General features: G+C 42.2%; 1 protein-coding gene across 3 annotated transcripts in view; it reads left to right on the top strand.

The window, feature by feature from the left end:
* c17h15orf39 (chromosome 17 C15orf39 homolog) overlaps window positions 1-25255 on the top strand; it is a 209825-nt gene that overhangs the window by 133466 nt on the left and 51104 nt on the right. Inside the window, exons 1-2 of one of the 3 annotated variants that reach the window (XM_052466096.1) lie at window positions 23322-23652; window positions 24855-24963. The exons of 1 other annotated variant lie outside the window; for it this stretch is intronic. The gene's annotated coding sequence lies outside the window, so the exon portion shown is untranslated. Of the gene's footprint in view, window positions 1-23321; window positions 23653-24854; window positions 24964-25255 lie in introns of those variants that run through there. One more of the 3 variants, XM_052466097.1, reaches the window with a different exon arrangement.

Raw genomic sequence — 25255 nt, forward strand, 5'->3', positions numbered from 1 at the left:
GGACAGCAGAGTCCCTGCCCATCTTCCCCCTGATGCTAGGACAGCAGAGTCCCTGCCCATCTTCCCCCTGAAGCTAGGACAGCAGTGGCCCTGCCCATCTTCTGAAAACATCGAAAATCAAATCACATTTTGTTTGTCATATGCTTGGTGCTTGTACACCTGCATTGCTTGCTGTTTGTGGTTTTAGGCTGGGTTTCTGTACAGCACTTTGTGATATCAGCTGATGTAAGAAGGGCTATATAAATACATTTAACTACAAAACAATAAAACCACAAAACGAACAGTCCTGAACGGTGAAACAGAACAGAACATAAGCACCCACAACTCAAAAGTGAAACCAGGCTTCCTAAGTATGGTTCTCAATCAGGGACAACGATTGACAGCTGCCTCTGATTGAGAACCATACCAGGCCAAACACAGACTCCCAAACTATAGAAAAAGGAACATAGACTGCTCACCCCAACTCACGCCCTGACCATACTTAAAACAAAGACATAACAAAAGAACTAAGGTCAGAACGTGACAATGTCAAATCTTTTCAATCATTCAAATGTATTTATAAAGCCCTTTTTACATGAGCAATTGTCACAAAGTGCTTATACAGAACCAAACTTAAAAACCCAGAAAGCAAGCAATGCAGATGTAGAAGCACTGTGGCTAGGAAACACAAACTTATATATTTTCGACAGATACGATATAAACCATGGAAGTACTTGTCCGTGTCGACCAATTAGGGTTTCCAATCTCTCCAAAAGAAAGTGGTGCTCTATGGTGTCAAAAGCAGCACTAAGGCCAAGAAGAACAGATGCAGAGCCTTGCTCTGACACCATTAAAAGATCATTTACCACCTTCATGAGTGCAGTCTCAGTTCTCGGATGGGGTCTAAAACCAGACTGAAGCGCTTTGTATACATTATTTGACCTCGGGAAGCCAGTGAGTTACTGAACAACAGCTGTTTCAAAACATTTAGAGAGGAATGGGAGATTCGATATAGGCCAATTCGTTTTTAAAGTTTTTTATTTGGGGTCAAGGTTTGGCTTTTTCAGGAGAGGCTTTATTACTGCCACATTTCAGCCTCCTGAAAGGGAAGAGGAGTTGTCTTCACAACTGTGTTGGTTTGTTTGGACCATGATAGATCCTTGGTGATGTGGACACCGAGGAACTTGAAGCTCACAACCTGCTCCACTTCAGCCCGTCAATGTGGATGGTGGCTCGGCCCTCCGTTTCTTGTAGTCCATGATCAGCTCCTTTGTCTTCCTCATGTTGAAGGACAGGTTGTTGTCCTGGCACCACACTGTCAGGCCTCTGACCTCCTTTCTATGGGCTGTCTCATCATCATCAGTGATCAGGCCTACTACCGTCGTGTCGTCAACAAACGTTGTAATTGTAGGCAGCAGCTACCCTTCCTGGGGTCCAGCAAAATGAAGGCAGTTATACCATTTTTAAAAGATTACAATATATTCATAACAGAATTCACAACACACTAAGTGTGTACCCTCAGGCCCCTACTCCACTACCACATATCTACAACACAACCCTCAGGCCCCTACTCCACTACCACATATCTACAACACAACCCTCAGGCCCCTACTCCACTACCACATATCTACAACACAACCCTCAGGCCCCTACTCCACTACCACATATCTACAACACAACGCTCAGGCCCCTACTCCACTACCACATATCTACAACACAACCCTCAGGCCCCTACTCCACTACCACATATCTACAACACAACCCTCAGGCCCCTACTCCACTACCACATATCTACAACACAACCCTCAGGCCCCTACTCCACTACCACATATCTACAACACAACCCTCAGGCCCCTACTCCACTACCACATATCTACAACACAACCCTCAGGCCCTACTCCACTACCACATATCTACAACACAACCCTCAGGCCCCTACTCCACTACCACATATCTACAACACAACCCTCAGGCCCCTACTCCACTACCACATATCTACAACACAACCCTCAGGCCCCTACTCCACTACCACATATCTACAACACAACCCTCAGGCCCCTACTCCACTACCACATATCTACAACACAACCCTCAGGCCCCTACTCCACTACCACATATCTACAACACAACCCTCAGGCCCCTACTCCACTACCACATATCTACAACACAACCCTCAGGCCCCTACTCCACTACCACATATCTACAACACAAATCCATGTGTCAGTGTGTGTATAGTGCGTATGTTATCATGTGTGTTGGTATGCATGTGTCTGTGCCTATGTTTGTGTTACTTCACAGTCCCCGCTGTTCTATAAGGTGTATTTCTACCTGTTTATTAAATCTGATTCTACTGCTTGCATCAGTTACCTGATGTGGAATAGAGTTCCATGTAATCATGTCTCTATGTAGTACTGTGCACCCCCCATAGTCTGTTCTGGACTTGGGGACTGTGAAGAGACCTCTGGTGTCATGTCTTGTGGGGTATGCATGGGTGTCTGAGCTGTGTGCTAGTCGTTCAAACAGATTGCTCTGTGCATTCAACATGTCAATACCTCTCACAAATACAATGAAGTGATGAAGTCAATCTCTCCTCCACTTTGAGCCAGGAGAGATTGACATGCATATTATTAATATGAGCTCTCTGTACATCCAAGGGCCAGCCGTGCTGCCTGTTCTGAGCCAATTGCAAAGTCCCTCTTTGTGGCACCTGACCACACAACTGAACAGTAGTCCAGGTGAGACAAAACTAAGGCCTGTAGGACCTGTCTAGTTGATAGTGTTGTGAAGAACACTTTATTATGGACAGACTTCTCCCCATTTTAGCTACATGTTTTGACCATGACAGTTTATAATCCAAGGTTACACCAAGCAGTTTAGTCACCTCAACTTGCTCAATATCCATATGATTTATTCCAAGATTGAGTTGTTGGTTTAGGGTTTAGTGAATTATTTTTCCCAAATACACTGCTTTTAGTTTTTTTTTTTATATTTAGGACTAACTTATTCCTTGCCACCCATTCTGAAACTAACTGCAGCTCTTTGTTAAGTGCTACAGTCATTTCAGTCACTGTAGTAGCCAATCGCACGTCGTCAGTAAAGATTGAAAAAAGTAAGGAGCCTAAACAGCTGCCCAGGGGAATTCCTGATTCTACCTGGATTATGTTGGAGAGGCTTCCATTAAAGAACACCCTCTGTGTTCTGTTAGACAAGTAACTATTTATCCACATTATAGCAGCGGGTGTAAAGCCAGAACACATAGGTTTTTACAGCAGCAGACTATGATCGATAATGTCAAAAGCCCCACTGAAGTCTAACAAAACAGCCCCCACAATTTTTTTTATCATCAATTTATCTGACCCCAATCATCAGTAATTTGTGTAAGTGCTGTGCTTGTTGAATATTCTTCCCTATATGCATGCTGAAAGTCTGTTAATTTCTTTACTGTAAAATAGCATTGTATCTGATCAAACACAATTTTTCCCCAAAAGTTTACTAAGGGTTGGTAACAGACTGATTGGTCGGCTATTTGAGCCAGTGAAGGGGGCTTTACTCTGCTTAGGTAGTGGAATAACTTTAGCTTCCCTCCAGGCCTGAGCGCACACACTTTCTAGTTGGCTTAAATTGAAGATATAGCAAATAGGAGTGGCAATATCGTCCGCTATTATTCTCAGTCATTTTCCATCCAAGTTGTCAGACCCCGGTGGCTTGTCATTGCTGATAGATAATAAAAAAATGTTTTAACTCCTGCACACTCACTTTACGGAATTCAAAATTACAATTCTTGTCTTTCATCATTTGGTCAGATATACTTGGATGTGTAGTGTCTGTGTTTGTTGCTGGCATGTTATGCCTAAGTTTGCTAATCTTGGCAATGAAATAATAATTAAAATAGTTGGCAATATCAGTTGGTTTTGTGATGAATTAGCAATCTATTTCAATGAATGATGGACCTGAGTTTTACTTTTTCCCCAAAATTTTATTTAAGGTGCTCCAAAGCTATTTTACTATCATTCTTTATATCATTTATCTTTGTTTCATAGTATAGTTTATTATTCTTTTTATTCAGTTTAGTCACATGATTTCTCAATTTGCAGTGTGTCCAGTGCAGCGACTGTTTGCTCCTCAATACACACCACAAACTAACAAATATTCTTTACATCAACAACATTGGAATAACTACAAAACTTATTGTATTAGGCCCAGCCTGACCTCTTATACACTATATTAGGCCCAGCCTGACCTCTTATACACTATATTAGGCCCAGCCTGACCTCTTATACACTATATTAGGCCCAGCCTGACCTCTTATACACTATATTAGGCCCAGCCTGACCTCTTATACACTATATTAGGCCCAGCCTGACCTCTTATACACTATATTAGGCCCAGCCTGACCTCTTATACACTATATTAGGCCCAGCCTGACCTCTTATACACTATATTAGGCCCAGCCTGACCTCTTATACACTATATTAGGCCCAGCCTGACCTCTTATACACTATATTAGGCCCAGCCTGACCTCTTATACACTATATTAGGCCCAGCCTGACCTCTTATACACTATATTAGGCCCAGCCTGACCTCTTATACACTATATTAGGCCCATCCTGTCCTCTTATACACTATATTAGGCCCAGCCTGACCTCTTATACACTATATTAGGCCCAGCCTGACCTCTTATACACTATATTAGGCCCAGCCTGACCTCTTATACACTATATTAGGCCCAGCCTGTCCTCTTATACACTATATTAGGCCCAGCCTGACCTCTTATACACTGTATTAGGCCCAGCCTCACCTCTTATACACTGTATTAGGCCCAGCCTGACCTCTTATACACTATATTAGGCCCAGCCTGACCTCTTATACACTATATTAGGCCCAGCCTGACCTCTTATACACTATATTAGGCCCAGCCTGACCTCTTATACACTATATTAGGCCCAGCCTGACCTCTTATATACTATATTAGGCCCAGCCTGACCTCTTATACACTATATTAGGCCCAGCCTGACCTCTTATACACTATATTAGGCCCAGCCTGACCTCTTATACACTATATTAGGCCCAGCCTGACCTCTTATACACTATATTAGGCCCAGCCTGACCTCTTATACACTATATTAGGCCCAGCCTGACCTCTTATACACTATATTAGGCCCAGCCTGACCTCTTATACACTATATTAGGCCCAGCCTGACCTCTTATACACTATATTAGGCCCAGCCTGACCTCTTATACACTATATTAGGCCCAGCCTGACCTCTTATACACTATATTAGGCCCAGCCTGACCTCTTATACACTATATTAGGCCCAGCCTGACCTCTTATACACTATATTAGGCCCAGCCTGACCTCTTATACACTATATTAGGCCCAGCCTGACCTCTTATACACTATATTAGGCCCAGCCTGACCTCTTATACACTATATTAGGCCCATCCTGTCCTCTTATACACTATATTAGGCCCAGCCTGACCTCTTATACACTATATTAGGCCCAGCCTGACCTCTTATACACTATATTAGGCCCAGCCTGACCTCTTATACACTATATTAGGCCCAGCCTGACCTCTTATACACTATATTAGGCCCAGCCTGACCTCTTATACACTATATTAGGCCCAGCCTGACCTCTTATACACTATATTAGGCCCAGCCTGACCTCTTATACACTATATTAGGCCCAGCCTGACCTCTTATACACTATATTAGGCCCAGCCTGACCTCTTATACCTATATTAGGCCCAGCCTGACCTCTTATACACTATATTAGGCCCAGCCTGACCTCTTATACACTATATTAGGCCCAGCCTGACCTCTTATACACTATATTAGGCCCAGCCTGACCTCTTATACACTATATTAGGCCCAGCCTGACCTCTTATACACTATATTAGGCCCAGCCTGACCTCTTATACACTATATTAGGCCCAGCCTGACCTCTTATACACTATATTAGGCCCAGCCTGACCTCTTATACACTATATTAGGCCCAGCCTGACCTCTTATACACTATATTAGGCCCAGCCTGACCTCTTATACACTATATTAGGCCCAGCCTGACCTCTTATACACTATATTAGGCCCAGCCTGACCTCTTATACACTATATTAGGCCCAGCCTGACCTCTTATACACTATATTAGGCCCAGCCTGACCTCTTATACACTATATTAGGCCCAGCCTGACCTCTTATACACTATATTAGGCCCAGCCTGACCTCTTATAAACTATATTAGGCCCATCCTGTCCTCTTATACACTATATTAGGCCCAGCCTGACCTCTTATACACTATATTAGGCCCAGCCTGACCTCTTATACACTATATTAGGCCCAGCCTGACCTCTTATACACTATATTAGGCCCAGCCTGACCTCTTATAAACTATATTAGGCCCATCCTGTCCTCTTATACACTATATTAGGCCCAGCCTGACCTCTTATACACTATATTAGGCCCAGCCTGACCTCTTATACACTATATTAGGCCCAGCCTGACCTCTTATAAACTATATTAGGCCCAGCCTGACCTCTTATAAACTATATTAGGCCCAGCCTGACCTCTTATACACTATATTAGGCCCAGCCTGACCTCTTATAAACTATATTAGGCCCAGCCTGACCTCTTATACACTATATTAGGCCCAGCCTGACCTCTTATACACTATATTAGGCCCAGCCTGACCTCTTATACACTATATTAGGCCCAGCCTGACCTCTTATACACTATATTAGGCCCAGCCTGACCTCTTATACACTATATTAGGCCCAGCCTGACCTCTTATATACTATATTAGGCCCAGCCTGACCTCTTATACACTATATTAGGCCCAGCCTGACCTCTTATACACTATATTAGGCCCAGCCTGACCTCTTATACACTATATTAGGCCCAGCCTGACCTCTTATACACTATATTAGGCCCAGCCTGACCTCTTATACACTATATTAGGCCCAGCCTGACCTCTTATACACTATATTAGGCCCAGCCTGACCTCTTATATACTATATTAGGCCCAGCCTGACCTCTTATACACTATATTAGGCCCAGCCTGACCTCTTATACACTATATTAGGCCCAGCCTGACCTCTTATACACTATATTAGGCCCAGCCTGACCTCTTATACACTATATTAGGCCCAGCCTGACCTCTTATACACTATATTAGGCCCAGCCTGACCTCTTATACACTATATTAGGCCCAGCCTGACCTCTTATACACTATATTAGGCCCAGCCTGACCTCTTATACACTATATTAGGCCCAGCCTGACCTTTTATACACTATATTAGGCCCAGCCTGACCTCTTATACACTATATTAGGCCCAGCCTGACCTCTTATACACTATATTAGGCCCAGCCTGACCTCTTATACACTATATTAGGCCCAGCCTGACCTCTTATACACTATATTAGGCCCAGCCTGACCTCTTATACACTATATTAGGCCCAGCCTGACCTCTTATACACTATATTAGGCCCAGCCTGACCTCTTATACACTATATTAGGCCCAGCCTGACCTCTTATACACTATATTAGGCCCAGCCTGACCTCTTATACACTATATTAGGCCCAGCCTGACCTCTTATACACTATATTAGGCCCAGCCTTTGGAACTTTTCCTAGATATGGCTACTATATTGTGATCACTATATCCAAAGGATCTGGATACTGCTTTATAATAAATATCTGCAGCATTCATAAAGATGTGATCAATACATGTTGATGATATCATTCCTGTGCTGTTTCTAACTACCCTGGTAGGTTGACTGATAACCTGAACCAGGTTGCAGGCACTAGTTAGAGTTTGAAGTGTTTTCTTGAGTGGGCAGCTTGATGACAGTTAGTCCATATTTAAATTACCCAGAAAATATACTTCTCTGTTCATACAATGTACAATATCAAGCATTCCACACATATTATCCAGATAGTGACTGTTAGCACTTGGTGGTCTATAGCAGCTCCCCACCAGAATGGGCTTTAGGTGAGGCGGTTGAACCTGTAGCCATATTACTTCAATAGTATTTAACATGAGATCCTCTCTATTCTTTACAGGAATGTGGCTCTGAATATAAAGAGCAACACCTCCACCTTTGGCACTTCTGTATTTTCTGTAAATGTAACATTGTATTGCTACCACTGTGTCATCAAAGGTATTGTCTAAGTGAGTTACAGAGAGAGAATATGAACGTCATCTGTTACTCCAGACAAAGAGGGTTCCATTGGAGAACTCCATTATAAATCATAATCTGGGTCAGGTGGGTATCATTTCAAAGTTTACTACATTGCCAATATACCCAGCTAAATTATAAAACATGATATTACAGTGTTAGGATTTCACAATGCAATTCAGAGAAACAGATGGTAATTCTTATGCGCATAGAAAGCAGTCATGAAGCTTTCAGGCAAATGTTCTTTCACAATAAACAACCATTCTGCCCAGGGTAACCCAGGGTATGACGTCATGTCATCTTGTAGCTGTACATCTAACATGGTGATCATAAACGTTGATACTGAATATGGCAGTTTGTACCCCATAAGCCATATGACTCCTGAACAGGTAACCCGGACTATCTGCGTAGTGTGTCCCCCATCCCAACCCCTCTTTTACGCTACTGCTACTCTCTGTTCATCATATATGCATAGTCACTTTAACCATACCTACATGTACATACTACCTCAATAAGCCTGACTAACCAGTGTCTGTATGTAGCCTCACTACTGTATATAACCTCTCTACTGTATATAGCCTCTCTACTGTATATAGCCTCTGCTGTATATAACCTCTCTACTGTATATAACCTCTCTGCTGTATATAACCTCTCTACTGTATATACCCGCTCTACTGTATATAACCTCTCTACTGTATATAACCTCTCTACTGTATATAGCCTCTCTACTGTATATAGCCTCTCTACTGTATATAACCTCTCTACTGTATATAGCCTCTCTGCTGTATATAGCCTCTCTACTGTATATAACCTCTCTACTGTATATAACCTCTCTGCTGTATATAACCTCTCTACTGTATATAGCCTCTCTGCTGTATATAGCCTCTCTGCTGTATATAACCTCTCTACTGTATATAGCCTCTCTACTGTATATAGCCTCTCTACTGTATATAGCCTCTCTGCTGTATATAACCTCTGCTGTATATAACCTCTCTACTGTATATAACCTCTCTGCTGTATATAACCTCTCTACTGTATATAGCCTCTCTGCTGTATATAGCCTCTCTGCTGTATATAGCCTCTCTACTGTATATAGCCTCTCTGCTGTATATAACCTCTCTACTGTATATAGCCTCTCTACTGTATATAGCCTCTCTGCTGTATATAGCCTCTCTACTGTATGTAGCCTCTCTACTGTATATAACCTCTCTACTGTATATAACCTCTCTACTGTATATAGCCTCTCTGCTGTATATAACCTCTCTGCTGTATATAACCTCTCTACTGTATATAGCCTCTCTGCTGTATATAGCCTCTCTGCTGTATATAACCTCTCTACTGTATATAGCCTCTCTGCTGTATATAGCCTCTCTGCTGTATATAGCCTCTCTACTGTATATAGCCTCTCTGCTGTATATAGCCTCTCTACTGTATATAGCCTCTCTACTGTATATAGCCTCTCTGCATTTCACTGTGAGGTCTACTACACCTGTTGTATTCAGCATTTCACTGTAAGGTCTACTACACCTGTTGTATTCAGCATTTCACTGTGAGGTCTACTACACCTGTTGTATTCAGCATTTCACTGTAAGGTCTACTACACCTGTTGTATTCAGCATTTCACTGTGAGGTCTACTACACCTGTTGAATTCAGCATTTCACTGTAGTCTACTACACCTGTTGTATTCAGCATTTCACTGTAAGGTCTACTACACCTGTTGTATTCAGCATTTCACTGTAAGGTCTACTACACCTGTTGTATTCAGCATTTCACTGTGAGGTCTACTACACCTGTTGTATTCAGCATTTACTGTAAGGTCTACTACACCTGTTGTATTCAGCATTTCACTGTGAGGTCTACTACACCTGTTGTATTCAGCATTTCACTGTAAGGTCTACTACACCTGTTGTATTCAGCATTTCACTGTAAGGTCTACTACACCTGTTGTAATTCAGCATTTCACTGTAAGGTCTACTACACCTGTTGTATTCAGCATTTCACTGTAAGGTCTACTACACCTGTTGTATTCAGCATTTCACTGTAAGGTCTACTACACCTGTTGTATTCAGCATTTCACTGTAAGGTCTACTACACCTGTTGTATTCAGCATTTCACTGTAAGGTCTACTACACCTGTTGTATTCAGCATTTCACTGTAAGGTCTACCTACACCTGTTGTATGAAAGCTGTATTTATTATAATTCTTAACATCTCATCTTTAAAAATACACTGCTCAAAAAAATAAAGGGAACACTAAAATAACACATCCTAGATCTGAATGAATGAAATATTCATATTAAATACTGTTTTCTTTACATAATTGAATGTGCTGACAACAGAATCACACAAAAATTATCAATGGAAATCAAATTTATCAACCCATGGAGGTCTGGATTTGGAGTCACACTCAAAATTAAAGTGGAAAACCACACTACAGGCTTTGATGTAATGTCCTTAAAACAAGTCAAAATTAGGCTCAGTAGTGTGTGTGGCCTCCACGTGCCTGTATGACCTCCTTACAACGCCTGGGCATGCTCCTGATGAAGTGGCTGATGGTCTCCTGAGGGATCTCCTCCCAGACCTGGACTAAAGCATCTGCCAAATCCTGGACAGTCTGTGGTGCAATGTTGGTGGATGGAGCGAGACATGATGTCCCAGATGTGCTCAATTTGATTCAGGTCTGGGGAACGGGCGGGCCAGTCCATAGCATGGCATAGCCTTCCTCTTGCAGGAACTGCTGACACACTCCAGCCACATGAGGTCTAGCATTGTCTTGCATTAGGAGGAACCCAGGGCCAACCACACCAGCATATGGTCTCACAAGGGGTCTGAGGATCTCATCTCGGTACCTAACCTAGGGGCAGCAGGGTAGCCTAGTGGTTAGAGTGTTGGACTAGTAACCGGAATATATATGCCATTTAGCAGACGCTTTTATCCAAAGCGACTTACAGTCATGTGTGCATACATTCTACGTATGGGTGGTCCCGGGAATCGAACCCACTACCCTGGCGTTACAAGCGCCATGCTCTACCAACTGAGCTACAGAAGGACCATGGAAGGTTGCAAGTTCAAATCCCCGAGCTGACAAGGTACAAATCTGTCGTTCTGCCACTGTTCCTAGGCCGTCATTGTAAATAAGAATTTGTTCTTAACTGACTTGAAAAATAAATAAATAGCAGTCAGGCTACCTCTGGCGAGCACATGGAGGGCTGTGTGGCCCCCCAAAGAAATGCCACCCCACACCATGACTGACCCACCGCCAAACTGGTCATGCTGGAGGATGTTGCATGCAGTAGAACGTTCTCCACGGCGTCTCCAGCCTGTCACGTCTGTCACATGTGCTCAGTGTGAATCTGCTTTAATCTGTGAAGAGCACAGGGCGCCAGTGGGCGCCAGTGGCGAATATGCAATCTTGGTGTTCTCTGGCAAATGCCAAACGTCCTGCACGGTGTTGGGCTGTAAGCACCTGTGGACGTCGGGCCCTCATGCCACCCTCATGGAGTCAGCGGTCCTGTTTGTGACCGTTTTAGCATGCACATTTGTGGCCTGCTGGAGGTAATTTTGCAGTGCTCCTCCTGCTCCTCCTTGCACAAAGGCAGAGGTAGCAGTCCTGCTGCTGGGTTGTTGCCCTCTTACGGCCTCCTCCACGTCTCCTGATGTACTGGCCTGTCTCCTGGTAGCGCCTCCATGCATTGGACACTACGCTAACAGACACAGCAAACCTTCTTGCCGCAGCTCGCATTGATGTTCCATCCTGGATGAGCTGCACTACCTGAGCCACTTGTGTGGGTTGTAGACTCTGTATCATGCTACCACTAGAGTGAAAGCACTGCCAGCATTCAAAAGTGACCAAAACATCAGCCAGGAAGCATAGGAACTGAGAAGTGGTCTGTGGTCACCACCTGCAGAACCACTCCTTTATTGGGGGTGTCTTGCTAATTGCCTATAATTTCCAACTGTTGTCTATTCCATTTGCACAACAGCATGTGAAATTTACTGTCAATCGGTGTTGCTTCCTAAGTGGACAGTTTGATTTCACAGAAGTGTGATTGACATGGAATTACATTGTGATGTTTAAGTGTTCCCTTTATTTTTTTGAACAGTGTATATAGAGTCATCTTAATTGACAGAATTGTCCTTACTCAGACAACAAAACAGTTGCAAAAGTTGCCTGATTAAACCCATACAGAGCAGAGCCAGAGATCTGACGTCATGTTCTGCATGTTACTGTACAGCCACTATGTTCCAATTCAGGTGTCTATTAGTGCCCGACTCTACCATTGTCAAAGCGTATACAGGTACGAGTGTAAAGGGCTACACTAATGAGGAAATATATGTAATTATTGAACAAATCTGTGAGTTTGCTTTACTATATTTTGCCATATCTAGTTAATTTATATTACGCTACTGTACATGATGTGGGCAGCACAGGAGCCGAGCGGAAATGGAGGAAAACTCGCCTCCCTGCGGACCTGGCATCCTTTCACTCCCTCCTCTCTACATTTTCCTCCTCTGTCTCTGCTGCTAAAGCCACTTTCTACCACTCTAAATTCCAAGCATCTGCCTCTAACCCTAGGAAGCTCTTTGCCACCTTCTCCTCCCTCCTGAATCCTCCTCCCTCCTGAATCCTCCTCCCCCCCCTCCTCCCTCTCTGCAGATGACTTCGTCAACCATTTTGAAAAGGAGGTCGACGACATCCGATCCTCGTTTGCTAAGTCAAACGACACCGTTGGTTCTGCTCACACTGCCCTACCCTGTGCCCTGACCTCTTTCTCCCCTCTCTCTCCAGATGAAATCTCGCGTCTTGTGACCTGTATTCCATCTCAGAACATTCCTTTTCCTGGTCTTGACGGACGGAGACCTGTATTCCATCTCAGAACATTCCTTTTCCTGGTCTTGACGGACGGAGACCTGTATTCCATCTCAGAACATTCCTTTTCCTGGTCTTGACGGACGGAGACCTGTATTCCATCTCAGAACATTCCTTTTCCTGGTCTTGACGGACGGAGACCTGTATTCCATCTCAGAACATTCCTTTTCCTGGTCTTGACGGACGGAGACCTGTATTCCATCTCAGAACATTCCTTTTCCTGGTCTTGACGGACGGAGACCTGTATTCCATCTCAGAACATTCCTTTTCCTGGTCTTGACGGAGGGTGACCTGTATTCCATCTCAGAACATTCCTTTTCCTGGTCTTGACGGACGGAGACCTGTATTCCATCTCAGAACATTCCTTTTCCTGGTCTTGACGGACGGAGACCTGTATTCCATCTCAGAACATTCCTTTTCCTGGTCTTGACAGACGGTCCTTTGAACAGCAAGTTTCTCTGATTGTGTTCTCTGCTTTATTGAAATGTGACTTTCTCCTCACATACCATGGGAGGGCTTTTCACATACCATGGGAGGGCTTTTCACATACCATGGGAGGGCTTTTCACATACCATGGGAGGGCTTTTCACATACCATGGGAGGGCTTTTCACATACCATGGGAGGGCTTTTCACATACCATGGGAGGGCTTTTCACATACCATGGGAGGGCTTTTCACATACCATGGGAGGGCTTTTCACATACCATGGGAGGGCTTTTCACATACCATGGGAGGGCTTTTCACATACCATGGGAGGGCTTTTCACATACCATGGGAGGGCTTTTCACATACCATGGAGGGCTTTTCACATACCATGGGAGGGCTTTTCACATACCATGGAGGGCTTTTCACATACCATGGGAGGGCTTTTCACATACCATGGGAGGGCTTTTTCATGGGAGGGCTTTTCACATACCATGGGAGGGCTTTTCACATACCATGGGAGGGCTTTTCACATACCATGGGAGGGCTTTTCACATACCATGGAGGGCTTTTCACATACCATGGAGGGCTTTTCACATACCATGGGAGGGCTTTTCACATACCATGGGAGGGCTTTTCACATACCATGGGGGGCTTTTCACATACCATGGGAGGGCTTTTCACATACCATGGGAGGGCTTTTCACATACCATGGGAGGGCTTTTCACATACCATGGGAGGGCTTTTCACATACCATGGGGGGGCTTTTCACATACCATGGGAGGGCTTTTCACATACCATGGAGGGCTTTTCACATACCATGGGAGGGCTTTTCACATACCATGGGGGGCTTTTCACATACCATGGGGGCTTTTCACATACCATGGGAGGGCTTTTCACATACCATGGGAGGGCTTTTCACATACCATGGGAGGGCTTTTCACATACCATGGGAGGGCTTTTCACATACCATGGGAGGGCTTTTCACATACCATGGGAGGGCTTTTCACATACCATGGGAGGGCTTTTCACATACCATGGGAGGGCTTTTCACATACCATGGGAGGGCTTTTCACATACCATGGGAGGGCTTTTCACATACCATGGGGGCTTTTCACATACCATGGGAGGGCTTTTCACATACCATGGGAGGGCTTTTCACATACCATGGGAGGGCTTTTCACATACCATGGGAGGGCTTTTCACATACCATGGGAGGGCTTTTCACATACCATGGGAGGGCTTTTCACATACCATGGGAGTGCTTTTCACATACCATGGGGGGCTTTTCACATACCATGGGAGGGCTTTTCACATACCATGGGAGGCTTTTCACATACCATGGGAGGGCTTTTCACATACCATGGGAGGGCTTTTCACATACCATGGGGGCTTTTCACATACCATGGGAGGGCTTTTCACATACCATGGGAGGGCTTTTCACATACCATGGGAGGGCTTTTCACATACCATGGGGGCTTTTCACATACCATGGGAGGGCTTTTCACATACCATGGGAGGGCTTTTCACATACCATGGGAGTGCTTTTCACATACCATGGGAGGGCTTTTCACATACCATGGGAGGGCTTTTCACATACCATGGGAGTGCTTTTCACAAACCATGGGAGGCTTTTCACATACCATGGGAGGGCTTTTCACATACCATGGGAGTGCTTTTCACATACCATGGGAGGGCTTTTCACATACCATGGGAGGGCTTTTCACATACCATGGGAGGGCTTTTCACATACCATGGGAGGGCTTTTCACATACCATGGGAGGGCTTTTCACATACCATGGGAGGGCTTTTCACATACCATGGAGGGCTTTTCACATACCATGGGAGGGCTTTTCACATACCATGGGAGGGCTTTTCACATACCATGGGAGGGCTTTTCACATACCATGGGGGGGCTTTTCACATACCATGGGAGGGCTTTTCACATACCATGGGAGGGCTTTTCACATACCATGGGAGGGCTTTTCACATACCATGGGAGGGCTTTTCACATACCATGGGAGGGCTTTTCACATACCATGGGAGGGGTTTTCACATACCATGGGAGGGCTTTTCACATACCATGGGAGGGCTTTTCACATACCATGGAGGGCTTTTCACATACCATGGGAGTGCTTTTCACATACCATGGAGGGCTTTTCACATACCATGGGAGAGCTTTTCATATACCATGGGGGGGCTTTTCACATACCATGGGAGGGCTTTTCACATACCATGGGAGGGCTTTTCACATACCATGGAGGGCTTTTCACATACCATGGGAGGGCTTTTCACATACCATGGGAGTGCTTTTCACATACCATGGGAGGGCTTTTCACATACCATGGGAGGGCTTTTCACATACCATGGGAGGGCTTTTCACATACCATGGGAGGGCTTTTCACATACCATGGGAGGGCTTTTCACATACCATGCGAGAGCTTTTCACATGACCGGTTAAATCTCAGCTCCTGGGTAACTGGATAAATCACAGCTCCTGGGTAGCCGGTTAAATCACAGCTCCTGGGTAACCGGTTAAATCACAGCTCCTGGGTAGCCGGTTAAATCACAGCTCCTGGGTAGCCGGTTAAATCACAGCTCCTGGGTAACCGGTTAAATCACAGCTCCTGGGTAACCGGTTAAATCACAGCTCCTGGGTAGTGTCTTGGCTTCTAATTACTTCATTGCACCTTTAGTTACCCTTTTAAGTCCCATACACTACCCCATATACAGGGCTCTGGTCTAAAGTAGTGCACTAAATAGGGAATATGGTTCTATAGGGCTCTGGTCTAAAGTAGTGCACTATATAGGGAATAGGGTTCTATAGGGCTCTGGTCTAAAGTAGTGCACTATATAGGGAATATGGTTCTATAGGTCTCTGGACTAAAGCAGTGTACTATATAGGGAATAGGGTTCTATAGGGCTCTGGTCTAAAGTTGTGTACTATATAGGGAATATGGTTCTATAGGGCTCTGGTCTAAAGCAGTGTACTATATAGGGTTCTGGTCTAAAGTAGTGCACTATATAGGGAATAGGGTTCTATAGGGCTCTGGTCTAAAGTAGTGTACTATATAGGGAATATGGTTCTATAGGGTCTGGTCTAAAGTAGTGTACTATATATCGGGAATAGGGTTCTATAGTGCTCTGGTCTAAAGTAGTGCACTATATAGGGAATAGGGTTCTATAGGGCTCTAGTCTAAAGTAGTGTACTATGTAGGGAATAGGGTTCTATAGGGCTCTGGTCTAAAGTTGTGTACTATATAGGGAATAGGGTTCTATAGGGCCCTGGTCTAAAGTTGTGTACTATATATCGGGAATATGGTTCTATAGGGCTCTGGTCTAAAGCAGTGTACTATATAGGGAATAGGGTTCTATAGGGCTCTGGTCTAAAGTAGTGCACTATTTAGGGAATAGGGTTCTATAGGGCTCTGGTCTACAGTAGTGTACTATATAGGGGATATGGTTCTATAGGGCTCTGGTCTAAAGCAGTGTACTATATAGGGCTCTGGTCTAAAGTAGTGCACTATATAGGGAATAGGGTTCTAATGGCCTCTGGTCTAAAGTAGTGCACTATATCATGAATAGGGTTCTATAGGGCCCTGGTCTAAAGTAGTGCACTATATAGGGTTCTATAGGGTTCTGGTCTAAAGTAGTGTACTATATAAGGAATATGGTTCTATAGGGCTCTGGTCTAAAGTAGTGCACTATATAGGGAATAGGGTTCTTTAGGGCTCTGGTCTAAAGTAGTGTACTATATATCAGGAATATGGTTCTATAGGAATCTGGTCTAAAGCAGTTTACTATGTAGGGCTCTGGTCTAAAGTAGTGCACTATATAGGGAATAGGGTTCTATAGGGCTCTGGTCTAAAGTAGTCTACTATATAGGGAATAGGGTTCTATATGGCTCTGGGCAAAAGTAGTGTACTATATATAGGGAATAGGGTTCTATAGGACTCTGGTCTAAAGTAGTGTACTCTATATAGGGTTTTATAGGACTCTGGTCTAAAGTAGTGTACTATATATAGGGAATAGGGTTCTATAGGACTCTGGTCTAAAGTAGTGTACTCTATATAGGGTTTTATAGGGCTCTGGTCTAAAGTAGTGTACTATATATAGGGAATAGGGTTCTATAGGACTCTGGTCTAAAGTAGTGTACTCTATATAGGGTTTTATAGGGCTCTGGTCTAAAGTAGTGTACTATATACAGGGAATAGGGTTCTATAGGACTCTGGTCTAAAGTAGTGTACTCTATATAGGGTTTTATAGGGCTCTGGTCTAAAGTAGTGTACTCTATATAGGGTTTTATAGGACTCTGGTCTAAAGTAGTGTACTATATATAGGGAATAGGGTTCTATAGGACTCTGGTCTAAAGTAGTGTACTCTATAGGGTTTTATAGGGCTCTGGTCTAAAGTAGTGTACTCTATATAGGGTTTTATAGGACTCTGGTCTAAAGTAGTGTACTATATATAGGGAATAGGGTTCTATAGGACTCTGGTCTAAAGTAGTGTACTCTATATAGGGTTTTATAGGGCTCTGGTCTAAAGTAGTGTACTATATATAGGGAATAGGGTTCTATAGGACTCTGGTCTAAAGTAGTGTACTCTATATAGGGTTTTATAGGACTCTGGTCTAAAGTAGTGTACTCTATATAGGGTTTTATAGGGCTCTGGTCTAAAGTAGTGTACTATATATAGGGTTTTATAGGGCTCTGGTCTAAAGTAGTGTACTATATATAGGGTTTTATAGGGCTCTGGTCTAAAGTAGTGTACTATATATAGGGAATAGGGTTTTATAGGACTCTGGTCTAAAGTAGTGTACTCTATATAGGGTTTTATAGGACTCTGGTCTAAAGTAGTGTACTCTATATAGGGTTTTGTAGGGCTCTGGTCTAAAGTAGTGTACTATATATAGGGAATAGGGTTTTATAGGACTCTGGTCTAAAGTAGTGTACTCTATATAGGGTTTTATAGGGCTCTGGTCTAAAGTAGTGTACTATATGTAGGGAATAGGGTTTTATAGGACTCTGGTCTAAAGTAGTGTACTATATATAGGGTTTTATAGGGCTCTGGTCTAAAGTAGTGTACTATGTATAGGGTTTTATAGGGCTCTGGTCTAAAGTAGTGTACTATATATAGGGAATAGGGTTCTATAGGACTCTCGTCTAAAGTAGTGTACTCTATATAGGGTTTTATAGGACTCTGGTCTAAAGTAGTGTACTCTATATAGGGTTTTATAGGGCTCTGGTCTAAAGTAGTGTACTATATATAGGGTTTTATAGGGCTCTGGTCTAAAGTAGTGTACTATATATAGGGTTTTATAGGGCTCTGGTCTAAAGTAGTGTACTATATATAGGGAATAGGGTTCTATAGGACTCTGGTCTAAAGTAGTGTACTATATATAGGGAATAGGGTTCTATAGGACTCTGGTCTAAAGTAGTGTACTATATATAGGGTTTTATAGGGCTCTGGTCTAAAGTAGTGTACTCTATATAGGGTTTTATAGGACTCTGGTCTAAAGTAGTGTACTCTATATAGGGTTTATAGGGCTCTGGTCTAAAGTAGTGTACTATATATAGGGTTTTATAGGGCTCTGGTCTAAAGTAGTGTACTATATATAGGGCTTTATAGGGCTCTGGTCTAAAGTAGTGTACTATATATAGGGAATAGGGTTCTATAGGACTCTGGTCTAAAGTAGTGTACTATATATAGGGTTTTATAGGGCTCTGGTCTAAAGTAGTGTACTATATATAGGGTTTTATAGGGCTCTGGTCTAAAGTAGTGTACTATATATAGGGTTTTATAGGGCTCTGGTCTAAAGTAGTGTACTCTATATAGGGTTTTATAGGGCTCTGGTCTAAAGTAGTGTACTATATATAGGGTTTTATAGGACTCTGGTCTAAAGTAGTGTACTATATATAGGGTTTTATAGGGCTCTGGTCTAAAGTAGTGTACTATATATAGGGAATAGGGTTCTATAGGACTCTGGTCTAAAGTAGTGTACTATATATAGGGTTTTATAGGGCTCTGGTCTAAAGTAGTGTACTATATATAGGGAATAGGGTTCTATAGGACTCTGGTCTAAAGTAGTGTACTCTATATAGGGTTTTATAGGACTCTGGTCTAAAGTAGTGTACTCTATATAGGGTTTTATAGGGCTCTGGTCTAAAGTAGTGTACTATATATAGGGTTTTATAGGGCTCTGGTCTAAAGTAGTGTACTATATATAGGGTTTTATAGGGCTCTGGTCTAAAGTAGTGTACTATATATAGGGAATAGGGTTCTATAGGACTCTGGTCTAAAGTAGTGTACTATATATAGGGAATAGGGTTCTATAGGACTCTGGTCTAAAGTAGTGTACTATATATAGGGTTTTATAGGGCTCTGGTCTAAAGTAGTGTACTCTATATAGGGTTTTATAGGACTCTGGTCTAAAGTAGTGTACTCTATATAGGGTTTTATAGGGCTCTGGTCTAAAGTAGTGTACTATATATAGGGTTTTATAGGGCTCTGGTCTAAAGTAGTGTACTATATATAGGGCTTTATAGGGCTCTGGTCTAAAGTAGTGTACTATATATAGGAATAGGGTTCTATAGGACTCTGGTCTAAAGTAGTGTACTATATATAGGGTTTTATAGGGCTCTGGTCTAAAGTAGTGTACTATATATAGGGTTTTATAGGGCTCTGGTCTAAAGTAGTGTACTATATATAGGGTTTATAGGGCTCTGGTCTAAAGTAGTGTACTCTATATAGGGTTTTATAGGGCTCTGGTCTAAAGTAGTACTATATATAGGGTTTTATAGGACTCTGGTCTAAAGTAGTGTACTATATATAGGGTTTTATAGGGCTCTGGTCTAAAGTAGTGTACTATATATAGGGAATAGGGTTCTATAGGACTCTGGTCTAAAGTAGTGTACTATATATAGGGTTTTATAGGGCTCTGGTCTAAAGTAGTGTACTATATATAGGGAATAGGGTTCTATAGGACTCTGGTCTAAAGTAGTGTACTATATATAGGGTTTTATAGGGCTCTGGTCTAAAGTAGTGTACTATATATAGGGTTTTATAGGACTCTGGTCTAAAGTAGTGTACTATATATAGGGTTTTATAGGGCTCTGGTCTAAAGTAGTGTACTCTATATAGGGTTTTATAGGGCTCTGGTCTAAAGTAGTGTACTATATATAGGGTTTTATAGGGCTCTGGTCTAAAGTAGTGTACTATATATAGGGTTTTATAGGGCTCTGGTCTAAAGTAGTGTACTATATATAGGGAATAGGGTTTTATAGGACTCTGGTCTAAAGTAGTGTACTCTATAGGGTTTTATAGGACTCTGGTCTAAAGTAGTGTACTCTATATAGGGTTTTGTAGGGCTCTGGTCTAAAGTAGTGTACTATATATAGGGAATAGGGTTTATAGGACTCTGGTCTAAAGTAGTGTACTCTATATAGGGTTTTATAGGGCTCTGGTCTAAAGTAGTGTACTATATGTAGGGAATAGGGTTTATAGGACTCTGGTCTAAAGTAGTACTATATATAGGGTTTTATAGGGCTCTGGTCTAAAGTAGTGTACTATGTATAGGGTTTTATAGGGCTCTGGTCTAAAGTAGTGTACTATATATAGGAATAGGGTTCTATAGGACTCTGGTCTAAAGTAGTGTACTCTATATAGGGTTTTATAGGACTCTGGTCTAAAGTAGTGTACTCTATATAGGGTTTTATAGGGCTCTGGTCTAAAGTAGTGTACTATATATAGGGTTTTATAGGGCTCTGGTCTAAAGTAGTGTACTATATATAGGGTTTTATAGGGCTCTGGTCTAAAGTAGTGTACTATATATAGGGAATAGGGTTCTATAGGACTCTGGTCTAAAGTAGTGTACTATATATAGGGAATAGGGTTCTATAGGACTCTGGTCTAAAGTAGTGTACTATATATAGGGTTTTATAGGGCTCTGGTCTAAAGTAGTGTACTCTATATAGGGTTTTATAGGACTCTGGTCTAAAGTAGTGTACTCTATATAGGGTTTTATAGGGCTCTGGTCTAAAGTAGTGTACTATATATAGGGTTTTATAGGGCTCTGGTCTAAAGTAGTGTACTATATATAGGGCTTTTATAGGGCTCTGGTCTAAAGTAGTGTACTATATATAGGGAATAGGGTTTATAGGACTCTGGTCTAAAGTAGTGTACTATATATAGGGTTTTATAGGGCTCTGGTCTAAAGTAGTGTACTATATATAGGGTTTTATAGGGCTCTGGTCTAAAGTAGTGTACTATATATAGGGTTTTATAGGGCTCTGGTCTAAAGTAGTGTACTCTATATAGGGTTTTATAGGGCTCTGGTCTAAAGTAGTACTATATATAGGGTTTTATAGGACTCTGGTCTAAAGTAGTGAATAGGGTTTTATAGGGCTCTGGTCTAAAGTAGTGTACTATATATAGGGAATAGGGTTCTATAGGACTCTGGTCTAAAGTAGTGTACTATGTATAGGGTTTTATAGGGCTCTGGTCTAAAGTAGTGTACTATATATAGGGAATAGGGTTCTATAGGACTCTGGTCTAAAGTAGTGTACTCTATATAGGGTTTTATAGGACTCTGGTCTAAAGTAGTGTACTCTATATAGGGTTTTATAGGGCTCTGGTCTAAAGTAGTGTACTATATATAGGGTTTTATAGGGCTCTGGTCTAAAGTAGTGTACTATATATAGGGTTTTATAGGGCTCTGGTCTAAAGTAGTGTACTATATATAGGGAATAGGGTTCTATAGGACTCTGGTCTAAAGTAGTGTACTATATATAGGGAATAGGGTTCTATAGGACTCTGGTCTAAAGTAGTGTACTATATATAGGGTTTTATAGGGCTCTGGTCTAAAGTAGTGTACTCTATATAGGGTTTTATAGGACTCTGGTCTAAAGTAGTGTACTCTATATAGGGTTTTATAGGGCTCTGGTCTAAAGTAGTGTACTATATATAGGGTTTTATAGGGCTCTGGTCTAAAGTAGTGTACTATATATAGGGCTTTATAGGGCTCTGGTCTAAAGTAGTGTACTATATATAGGGAATAGGGTTCTATAGGACTCTGGTCTAAAGTAGTGTACTATATATAGGGTTTTATAGGGCTCTGGTCTAAAGTAGTGTACTATATATAGGGTTTTATAGGGCTCTGGTCTAAAGTAGTGTACTATATATAGGGTTTTATAGGGCTCTGGTCTAAAGTAGTGTACTATATAGGGTTTTATAGGGCTCTGGTCTAAAGTAGTGTACTATATATAGGGTTTTATAGGACTCTGGTCTAAAGTAGTGTACTATATATAGGGTTTTATAGGGCTCTGGTCTAAAGTAGTGTACTATATATAGGGAATAGGGTTCTATAGGACTCTGGTCTAAAGTAGTGTACTATATATAGGGTTTTATAGGGCTCTGGTCTAAAGTAGTGTACTATATATAGGGAATATATAGGACTCTGGTCTAAAGAATAGGGTTTTATAGGGCTCTGGTCTAAAGTAGTGTACTATATATAGGGTTTTATAGGACTCTGGTCTAAAGTAGTGTACTATATATAGGGTTTTATAGGGCTCTGGTCTAAAGTAGTGTACTATATATAGGGAATAGGGTTCTATAGGACTCTGGTCTAAAGTAGTGTACTCTATATAGGGTTTTATAGGGCTCTGGTCTAAAGTAGTGTACTCTATATAGGGTTTTATAGGGCTCTGGTCTAAAGTAGTGTACTATGTACAATCACATTGAGGTGCTTAATTGTTACTCAGAAGTGATTTGATGTTGAGATAAAAACGGCTGTTTTGGACCTCATTCTTGTTCTATTGTTTAACTCCGCCTATAGACCCTTTAACCCCGCCTATAGGCCCTTTAACCCCGCCTATAGGCTAGATCACAGACCTTCCCTCCCTTGTCTTGTCTGTCGCTTATTGGTTGAATCCTTTCCCTCCGACCCCAGCGGACTTCGAGCAGTTAACAGCACAGATGATGAAAACATATCGTCATACTGCAATGTATATACCGCATACAAGGCAATGTAGATCGCGTTCAGGATTCCAATAATTTAACCTGACATTTCAGTGAATGACATCATTTGGTCTGGTAAATCCTCGCCGTGCAATCGGAAGCAGCATGTTTCGATTAGTTTATCTGACTTCTGAGTGTTTCATGGATTCTTTGCGGGAATTTTGTTCAGTAGTCTACTCAGAATAAAGAGGTAAGTTGACGTTTTGTCACTGAAGTTTATTTGTTATTAGTCTGACCGACTTTGCACCGCTAATGATTATTTGAAGATGATTGATCATGTCAATCACGATATTAGAATGTGGATTTCTTTTCACAGGTCACGATTGCTTAGAGAATATTTTGTTGAACTTCAGTGACCCATTGGTGCACGCGGCCACGTGAAAAGTAATGCTGATACTTTGTATCGATGGATGCAATCATGAAACTGTCGCAACAACTGCCGCGTTCAAAATAACTGGGAACTCGGAAAACTCCGACTTCAGTTTTTTCAAGACAAATGAGAAATTGCAAAAAATGAACTCCCACTGGGAAAATTCGTTTTGTACGGTCATCCAACTCGGAATTCCACGATGGGAACTCGGCATCTTTCTGTGGCTCTGACTTTCCGAACAGAAGATCACCAACGTTGTGATTTTTCCAGCGGTCTTGGAAGCGCCAAACGTCCACTAGAGCACGATTGCATGGCCTGGTGCCCGGGTGGATGGAGATTTCACTTCATGACCAATGGAATGGTCTAAATAATTTAATTCCGCCCCTCCGGCGCACCGGGCCATGCAAAATCAATCCGCCCATTGTAGTGCGTTGAATCACCTAGCCAGACACTGTTCACATGCTAGTAGGAACAACGAAACTCAGACATTTCCGACTTGCTAATTGGTTGTAGTTATACACTCGCTGGGTTCAACCAGTTAGCAAGTCAGATACAAAAAAATAAGCAAATATTTGTTACTCAATTGCATTGATATACATGTATTTCAAGTCCATCTCAGAAAGGCATACTAGTTTCACATTCCCCGAGCCCTGACACAGTAGGCTTACCCCATTACCACAATGGTGTTAAAGTTTTCCTGAAAATGTATGGGGGCTCCAAGTCCAATAGTGGGCTACAGGAGCCTAACGTTCTTCCTTATAGTCTTAGGATCGTATATGTTCTATTTAAAGGAGAATTGGCTCTGGAAACCAAAACAGCTAAATACTCCATCTAAACATGAATCGATTCTCAAATGTGGTTTTAGAAACATAACTTCCTCTACTTTCATATCACATCAAAATAATGTAATGAATGCAAAATACATTTACTGCTCACAGTTTTAACCTGGTTTAACAGTTGTAGCCGACAGAGTTTTTTCAGTGACAACAGGTTTGTGGCGTCTATCTTCCCTTTACACACAGGTGTTCAGAGACGCAGATGGCTAATTGGCACAGGTAGTCAGTTCTGTCTTCCGCAAACAAGCGCTGTAAAATGGAAATATGCCCGTGTGGGAACGTTAACACTATAAAGGTCTGTATCAATTTAACTTTTTTATTTATTTATTTTGTATTATTTCTTGCTGTTATAAAAGATAATGTCCGTATGCTTTCAAAACCACAAACTCTTGTCTGTTAATGTTTAGGCCGAGCGTCGCGGCTCTTTAACAAAACTCCCGTGTACAGAAGACTCCTTCATCCAAACACTCTGTAATGGAATGGAACTCAGAATCATGATCACGGGCTAGGGAGCTTCAGGATGGATGCATCAGTTGGTTGAATCTTATAAACCTGTGCATGGTTTTACATAGTGACATTTGCATACT

Source organism: Oncorhynchus keta, chromosome 17, assembly GCF_023373465.1.
Source record: "Oncorhynchus keta strain PuntledgeMale-10-30-2019 chromosome 17, Oket_V2, whole genome shotgun sequence".
NCBI classification, from domain to species: Eukaryota; Metazoa; Chordata; class Actinopteri; order Salmoniformes; family Salmonidae; genus Oncorhynchus; species Oncorhynchus keta.